Source organism: Scomber scombrus, chromosome 3 (assembly GCF_963691925.1).
Source record: "Scomber scombrus chromosome 3, fScoSco1.1, whole genome shotgun sequence".
Classification (NCBI taxonomy): domain Eukaryota; kingdom Metazoa; phylum Chordata; class Actinopteri; order Scombriformes; family Scombridae; genus Scomber; species Scomber scombrus.
The window spans coordinates 34,341,313-34,350,826 of record NC_084972.1 but is presented as its reverse complement, the minus strand read 5'-3'; the positions used below and the strand labels follow the sequence as shown (position 1 = coordinate 34,350,826).

Sequence of the window (9,514 nt, the reverse complement as noted above, 5' to 3'; positions counted from 1 at the left end):
GATGCCTCTGCAATATTACTGCTGAGGGAGTGCCTCGGAGCTTAGCACCCGTGGCACTAATTAGTAAGAATCTCACCAGAGATATGCACATGTATGTCAGCATGAGCCTGATGGTTGATTTCCTTCTGTGTAGCAATACAGCGATAGATGTCGGTCTTGGTCACAGTAGTTATGAGGATGATGTCGTAGTGTCCTCCTCTTTCTGACTCCTGTGGTTCTTCAGCAGGAAGTTTGTGTCCCTCTCTGTCCTCCCAGTGTAACTTAGGTTTTGGAAAAGCTCCTCGAACTTCACACTGCAGCAGTGCACTTTTATCTCTTTGCTCAACTATCCTGACAGACGGCTTTGCTTCAACTGTGAACAAAGTATAAAAGAATAGAATAAGTTGTAAAGAACAATTAGAGGATTAGACATGAACTGTAATACTGGGATGTTTTTGTTCAGCCTGTCTCTGCTTGTATATGATCATATTTCAGAGGAGGAAAAACAGAGAAACAGTGAAATAGAAAAGCACATCAGCCTTAACTACACATCTCAGGAATGTTTGATCAAACTAAATATTTGGTAACTTCTCACCACTGCAAACACTATTTCTGACTCATATCATGACAGAGACACATACAGTCAACACGTTTGGACAAACCTTGAATTTCTGAAGTTTCTTGAACTACAAAAATAAAATCCTGTAATGTGTTGTCTGAGATGTAGACAGTATTTTCTGTTCCACTAAATATAAAAACTGTTCTAAAATGTGAATCATAGCTTCTTGTGCAGCATGTCTGAGCCTTTGTGTTATCACCTCCAACAGAAAGAGAGAAAATATAATTATATTACAGAAAATCTGAACTTTAGTTAATAAACACATTAATTGCATTGAGTCCAAATGATATGTTTGAATTAAAACAAGCTATAATTATCTTATTACAGTGTTAATTTTTGTGTTCCTCTTATTGTGTTTATAATAAAATAAAATATCACTTAAATGATGAACTGACCTGAAACAAAAAGCCGTCTATTTAAAATGTATGAACTGATTCAGATGAAAAACATGAAGCTGAATGATATTAAAACTTCAGCTAGAAGAGCTGGAAATAGATTTATGTATATGATATATTAATTTTAATGTATTCAATAAAAGATTAATGTAGACTTGGTGGATTTTGTATGAAAGCCAACAGAAAGATAAAAACAAATGTTAAAAAATAAACATGATATATTTATAAAGAAAATATTATATTACAAACATTTCTAAAGAATCTGTTGTCTGCTCATTATGATTATATGGATACAAAATATTAGTTAAACTCACCTTCAATAAAAAGGCTTATGATGTGATACCTCCGTATGTACACAGCAAAAACAAGACCAACAACACCAACAACAATGATAACTATAAGAGCAATCTGCCCAGCTGTGAGCCCTGAAACAGATAAAAAGGTAAAGTAACAGTCAGAATCAAAGTGTCCATCATGTTCAGACATCATAACCTACACAAAGAGAACAACTAAAGGTGTGCATGCTCCTAAAATCTCCAATGATTGACAGATTCAAACAGCAGTGAGATGACTCTCAGCAGCCACAGTGATATTAGCATCCATCTTCTGAGCAGTTTCCTCCTGCTGGGCTCCACAGCTCAGAGGTTGCTTTTGGTCACAGTAGTGAGGAGGCTCATGTTGTTGTAGCATCCTGCTGTTTCTGACACGTGTTGATCCTCAGTAGGAAGGATGTTTCAATCACTGTCCTGTCACTCCACTTTAGGCTTTTTACAGCTGACTTTTGCTACACTCCTGTCGTACCTGAGATCTGCACATGTGTGGAAATCTGTCCATAGTCCAGGTTTTCTACATCCTGAGCCGAGGCTCACAAGTACAAGTCTGTGATGGACTCTGGATTCACTCTTGGGAGCACATCTTCACTTTATGATAGTTGTTGTCATGGCTACTACTGATAAACTTTATGTTTCACTGAGCAGACTGAGACATTAAGTAGCACTAGCTCACTAACACAGACTTACACAACTACTGTCCAGTAATGTGAAGATTTAAAGCAACAGATGCTTCTGGCTGGTGGGTCGACTCTACAGCTACTGAAGCACAATGAAAGCAGAGCCATACAGTCTGCTGTTATACAGCATGAGGCTCTGCAACACTAATACACTTTACCTCATTTACATTCAGTTTATGAGTCAATGTTTCCAGATTCTTTTACACATGTTCATCTGATTAATATTTAGAAATTTTTATATTTGAGTTTTCACTCAGTTTAAAATGTTTCTTTGAGTTCATTCACTTTGTGTTCAGTCTGAGCTCACACTGACATTTATTCACAACTAAAAACATGTTAACTATTAAAATAATTTCAATATTAAAATATAATTAGGAAGAATCTCACCAGGGATATACACATTTATGTCATCATGAGTCGTCTGGTTGATTGCCTCCTGTGTAGCAACACAGCAATATATGTCGGTCTTGGTCACAATAGTTTGGAGGATGACGTTGTAGATTCCTCCTCTTTCTATCTCCTGTGGTTTTTCAGCAAGAAGGACGTTTCCAGCTCCGTCCTCCCAGTGTAATTCAGGTTTTGGAGAAGCTCCTCGAACTTCACACTGCAGCTGAATCCCATCCTTTGTTTGTTTAAGTCTCCTGACACATGGCTGTGGAGATGTATCTGTGAACAAAGTATAACAGAAACGTTGTAAAGAACAGTTAGAGGATTAGACATGAGCTGTAATACTGGGATGTTTTTGTTCAGCCTGTCTCTGCTTGTATATGATCATATTTCAGAGGAGGAAAAACAGAGAAACAGTGAAATAGAAAAGCACATCAGCCTTAACTACACATCTCAGGAATGTTTGATCAAACTAAATATTTGGTAACTTCTCACCACTGCAAACACTATTTCTGACTCATATCATGACAGAGACACATACAGTCAACACGTTTGGACAAACCTTGAATTTCTGAAGTTTCTTGAACTACAAAAATAAAATCCTGTAATGTGTTGTCTGAGATGTAGACAGTATTTTCTGTTCCACTAAATATAAAAACTGTTCTAAAATGTGAATCATAGCTTCTTGTGCAGCATGTCTGAGCCTTTGTGTTATCACATTTGATCAACAGTCTCAAGCTGCCAGAATGAAAAACTGACCATCAAATGTGTCGTAGTTCTTCTTTAGTAGCCGACAGCAGCTGATCAAACATTTAACTGGAGATTTTATCTTCTCACAGAGGAAGGAGAGCATTATTATATTTCACTTAAAACTACAAGGTAGTTTGTGTTTTACCATCTGAATTAATAAAATCTATTTTATCTTATGTGTCATTCAGATTATACACTATATATTTCCTTGACACATTTTTCACATATTTCAGCTCTGCTGCTCATCCCACAAATGCATGTTCCTTACTAATGTGGCTCCATTTAAAAGGGAAATAAACAGGCTTTCCAACCGTATAAGATTTATTGCCAAGAAGCATTGTTACTACAAAGAAATAATCTACCAAACACAAATGTCCTTACTTTTTGTACTATGTTTTATATTTATATATTCTGTTTCATCACAGTCAGATTTGATCCATTCATGCAAATACAACACCAACAGCTGCTCTGCAGATGTCGCTATTTTAACTGTATTAAATGAACAGTGAACCATTTTTAACACAACTGATCCAATGCTTCAGAAATCTGTTTGATCAATACATTAAAATAATATTAAACTGTGTCATGATCCTCAGATCTCATATTCAGGTTTGAGACACTGACTAACACTCAGATCAGCTGAAATTCTGCAAGTTTAGCACAAAAAAACCAGATTAACTGTCACAATAATATTATAAAATGTTGAGTAGATCAGGAACATTTTTTTATCGTCTTCAGGTATTTTCATGATTAGGGATGAGTCATTAAAACCTAATAACCTAATAATCATTTGCAGGGATTAAAGGTCTGTAAGCCTGGAAGAATTTTACTTTTAATTAATGTGTTTCTGTAAAGAAATGAAGGCTGATTATAATTTAAATAAATTGAAATTGGTGCAGTTAAAGCTTTTTGTTTGTTATGAATATTGAAAGTTATTTTTTGAAGCATTATCTATTCAGCTCTTGTGAATGTGGGCATTGAGTGAATATTCATTTATTCACTCTGACCATTGACTGGTTCACTGACCATGATAAAATGGGCTCATGCACATCCTTATTACAGATTTACAGTTTTTTAAATGATATTCAGACCTGTGAAGCCAAACGTTTTGGAAAGTGACAAAATGTTTCAGACACAGTGACACAATCTGCAATGTGTCACAAATATCCAGCATGTTTGATAAAGAGGGAATCACTCCATACATGGTTGCAGCGCTGTGGGGACGAGGCCCTGCCAGATGTGTTTCTGACTATTTGACTTGAGTCCATCTGGGACTCTTAAACCAGTCACATCACTAAATAAGTGTTTTATCAAAGTACTCACCAAAAACAAACTTCATGTGGAACATTTGTTTTGGTTGAAGATATGGAAATTCACAGGTGTAGTCTCCAGTGTCAGCCACATTCGTATTTCTGATGGTTATGGAGGCGTCGCCTGACTTCAGTTTATCTGGAAAATGTTCGACTCGTCCTCTGAACTGCTGATCTTGACCTGTATTAACGTTATCAGAATGATCGCTGGCATCATACAGGAACACCTGACGACCATCTTTCTTCCACTTAAACATCTCTGTGGTAATGTCCTGTCTGCTGCTGAGTGAACAGGGTAAAGTGACGTCTCTTCCTTCGTCCACTTTGATAACTTTTTTCTCTGGAAGACAAAAACACATATTAATCAGTATGTTTACATGCAGAATAATCAGGTTAAGACAGACATATGGAAGTCTGTTGTCATGGCAATATATCAACTTATGTTATAACAAGAAACAAATCCTTTGCTCTGTCCTGCACATATCATACTTACACTTGTTCATATTTCACTTTTTTTTTACATCTATTTATGTTTTAACTGTCTTTTACATTTAGTTTTCTCTGATTCTTATTTTTTACATTGTTATATTATTCTAGTGTTTCATCACAACCTGAGGAGAACACCACACCCATTCATAAATAATAACATTTAACTAAATGATGATGATCTTCAGCAGTGACTAAGTCATCAGACTATCTCTGTCAGCACATCCAACACACTAATAAATATTACACCTGGTTGAACAAATGAGTGAGAGAAAGAAAGAGAAGCAGGAGAGAGCGCTGCAGATGGAAGAGGAAAACTGAACTAAACAAAGTCAAACTTCATTTCCCAGAATTCATCCTGATTACTACGAGCTAAATAAAAAGACAGTAAGGACGAAGCTCTGAACTCCACTCAGACAGCGAGCACACCCAGAGTTCATCTACTACACTGCAGAAATATCACTGTCCACAAATATAAAGCATGTTTGATACAGAAGACACAGCTGCTCCACCATGAGGACCACGCCCCCACCTGTTTCTAGCTATGACGGATCATTATAGATACTGTAGAAAAGGCTCCCTGTGAACTCTATCCCAGTAACATAGTATGGCTTCATTATAGTGGTAAAGATTTCACTGCTTTTATCAGAGGACACTTTAGACTAAACTGCTGTCTCATTAGAGCTCTGAGTCCTGATTTGCTGAGGCACACAGACCTGCCAGAGGTTAGTTGGACTGCAGCTTATCAGCAGGACACAGGCAGCATTAGACCTCAGCAGAGCCTCAGTCCATCACCAGCACACTCATACTGGTTTCTGTCTGGTTGGGACTGGTGTGGAACTGACCAGCATGAAGGGCTAAAACATTTATTTCCTCTTTTATATTCATGTAGAAAACTGTGAAAATAAAGAAAAAAGTGTGTCCAAACTTTTGACTGGTACTAAATATATATAGTTAGATAACTACTCGACTAGACTGGACAGTTTTTGTGATATGAGGAATGAAACATAATTCTGGGTCAAACAGGACTCCAAGATTTCTGGCAGTGGGCTTGATGTTCGCAGACAGGGGATCAAGACTGATGGGATTTTTTGTATTTGGGGGATTGAACAGTATTATTTCTGTTTTGGAGTTGTTAAGTTGAAGGAAATGTTGTGCCATCCAACAGTTGACATCATGGAGTCTACAGCAGCAGCTAGGCTTCTTGGGTCACCAGATCTCAGGGGAAGGTATATCTGTGTGTCATCTGCGTAGCAATGGAAAGAAACGTTGTGTCGTTGGATGATTTGGCCAAGTGAGAGCATATAGATAGAAAATAAAATTGGACCTAAAATGGAACCTTGCGGTACACCACAGCTAATGTGGGATGTGGAGGAGGTGTAGTTACCGGTAGTGACCGCAAAGGTTCTTTCTAAAAGGTAAGAATAAAACCAATCAGTGCAGTGTCCTTGATGCCCACCCAAGTTTTAAGATGATCAATTAAAACTGTGCTCTATCCCCTGTCCATTGTTAAAAGAATGTTGTTGGTTACATTTACATTTACATTTAGTCATTTAGCAGACGCTTTTATCCGAAGCGACTTACAAGGGAGAATAACATTCAAGTTACATTGCAACACAGACATTAGTGTGACAATAAATAAATACGGCTAAGTAGTGCTAAGTAGTTGTAAGTTAAGAGTGCTAAGTAATTGTAAGTTTAGAGAGGAGGTACTCTCTGAAGAGCTGGGTTTTCAAGTGCTTCTTAAAGACAGAGAGGGAGGCCCCTGCTCTGGTGGTTTTCGGCAGCTCGTTCCACCAACTTGGAACTGCAAATGAGAATAACTTGGATTGCCGTAGTTGTACGGCCGGCAGAGCCAGGCGATGTTCATTTGAACGCAGCATCCGGGGGGTAACATATTAGGTGGGAGCATTCCCAACAATCACTCTGTAGGCAAGCATAAGAATCTTGAACTTGATGCGAGCAGCTACAGGTAACAAGTGGAGCTCGATAAGCAGCGGAGTGACGTGTGCCCTCTTTGGCTGGTTGAACACCAGTCGCACCGCCGCATTCTATATCATCTGCAGTGGCTTCACCGCGCAGGCCGGCAAACCTGTTAAGAGAGCATTGCAGTAGTCGGGACGGGCCATCACCAAGGTTTGTACCAGCAGTTGAGTGGCATATTGGGTCAGGTACGGCCTGACTTTTCGGATGTTGAATAGGGCGAAGCGGCACGACCGGGAGACGGCGGCAACATGGTCCGAGAATGTCAGTTGGTCATCAATAATGACACCTAGATTCTTAGCAGCCTTGGTAGGAACAAGAGATAGAGAGTCAATTTTAATATTGATGTTGTGATGAATACCTTGTTTGGCCGGGAATACCAGCATTTCAGTTTTCGCCAGGTTTAGTTGAAGATGATAGTCCTTCATCCAAGTGGATATGTCAGCGAGACAATCCGAGATCCGCGTTGAGACAGTGGGGTCGTCAGGCTGGAAAGACAGATAGAGTTGAGTATCAGCCGCATAGCAGTGGTATGAAAAACCATGCGAGCGGATGATTAGGCCCAGCGAGGTGGTGTATATGGCGAAGAGGAGGGGTCGATAGTTTTTTACTTAGGTGGGATCAAGTGAGGGTTTTTTGAGCAGTGGTGCGACCCTAGCCACTTTGAAAGCAGAGGGGAAGGAGCCAGAAGTGAGGGAAGAATTAATCATATGTGTGACTGCCGGGGTGACAGTCGGTGAAATAGCTTGAAGGAGGTTAGATGGGATTGGATCTAGCGGACAGGTGGTAGGACGGCTACATGTTATTAGTTTAGATACCTCATTCTCAGTGAGGGGGGTAAAACCATGGAACGATGAGCCCAGGTTTGGAGAAGACAGGTTGTGAGGTCGTTGTTTAGAGAATTGGCTGCTGATGGCTGCCACTTTGTCAGTAAAAATGGAGGCGAAGCAATCAGCAGTGAGGTTAGTAGCTGGAGGAGGTGGTGGAGGGTAAAGCAGAGCTTTGAAGGTGGTGAATAACTTACGCGTGTCTGTGGCACCATTGATCCTATCGTTGAAGAAGGCCTTCTTTGCAGCAGTGATACTCGAGGAGAAGGAGGACAGCAGTGTCTGGTAGCTTGCAAGATCTTCAGTTGTTTTGGATTTGTGCCATTTCCTCTTGGCTGCTCTGAGGTCAGTGCGCGTTGTCCAGAGGGTGTCACTCAGCCAAGGGTGCGACTGGGTCGATCGAGCAGGTCTGGTGGATAGTGGACACAGGCTATCCAGACATGAGCTCAGGGTAGATCAGAGAGAATCAGTGGCATCATTAACCTGCAGGGAGGAGAACGTGTCGTGAGGCAGAAGAGAAGAGGAGAGCACAGAGGAGAAGTGGGTGGGAGACAGGTTGCGGAGATTGCGGCGGATGGAAACCATGGGTGGGGAGGTAGGGGGTTGTCCTGGTAGCTGGACATTGAAGTGAATGAAGAAGTGGTCTGAGAGATGGAGAGGGGTGACCCTTAGGTTGTCCGTGGTGCAGCTCCGAGCAAGAATGAGATCAAGCTCTTTGCCAGCCTTGTGAGTCGGTGGAGTCGGGACCTGTTTTAGGTCGAATGAGTGAACCAGAGACAGGAAGTCAACCGAGCTGGCACTGTCCAAGTGGATGTTCATGTCTCCGAGGACGAGCATGGGACACTCATGCTCAGGAATTGATGACAGCAGGGTGTCAACCTCATGAAGAAGTCGCCTAGTTGTCCTGGTGGACGATAGATGACGACCACATAGGCTTTCACCGGATCAGTCACCAAGGCGGCATGATATTGAATTTACCTTGAGGAGGGCTGTTTCTGTGCTATGTAATGCTCTAAAACCTGACAGAAATGTCTCAAAGATGTCATTTTGAGACATAAAACTTAAAAGTTGGGTTGAAACCACTTTTTCTAAAATTTTGCTTAAAAAAGGAAATTTAGAAATTGGCTAACAGAGAGATAACAGAGGGATAACAGAGGGATAACAGAGGGATAACAGAGGGATCCAGGTTTGGTTTCTTTAAAAGTGGTTGCACGAGGCTAAGTTGCGCACGCGGAAGAGGAAGCGTCCGGAGGCTGCCTGTCATGGGTAGGCCAGCTCCTGATGTCTGGGATAAAGAAACAGATTTGCTTTCTGTCGCAGCCTCTGACAGTTTGGAGGATCTGCACGACCCCCATTCCGAGAAGGATGTCCAGTCGCTCTCAGATTTGGGGAATGGCTCTTCACAGGCTTCAGAGCTTGAGCCGATGGACCGTTCTGATAGGGCTGTGATTACAAGGGCGGCAGCACGTGCACAGCTGGTCTGCCAATCTCCGCTTCCAGCTGCTTCAGTGTTTGGCAGGGGCTCACAGCGATGCAGGTCAGTCAGGCTCCCTGTCCTTCCTGATTTTATGTCTGAGCTGCAGTCATCTTGGGGGGCTCCTAGTTCTGCAGCCCTTCCAAGGACCCAACCGGCTAACATTGCAGGGGCTGAAACACATGGGGTGGCCACGGCCCCCCACGTTGGGGCCACCTTTGCTATGTTGGCAGGAGCTATGGCAAGGGCTGGCAGGGATGCAAATCACCCTAACAGGCGCTGCAGGGCCACTGAT

The 9,514-nt window shown here is 41.4% G+C and overlaps 1 pseudogene; it reads right to left on the bottom strand.

The window, feature by feature from the left end:
- Nucleotides 1-6,617: 6,617 nt before the first annotated feature.
- LOC133976626 (uncharacterized) lies at nt 6,618-8,710 on the bottom strand (annotated as a pseudogene).
- Nucleotides 8,711-9,514: the final 804 nt, after the last annotated feature.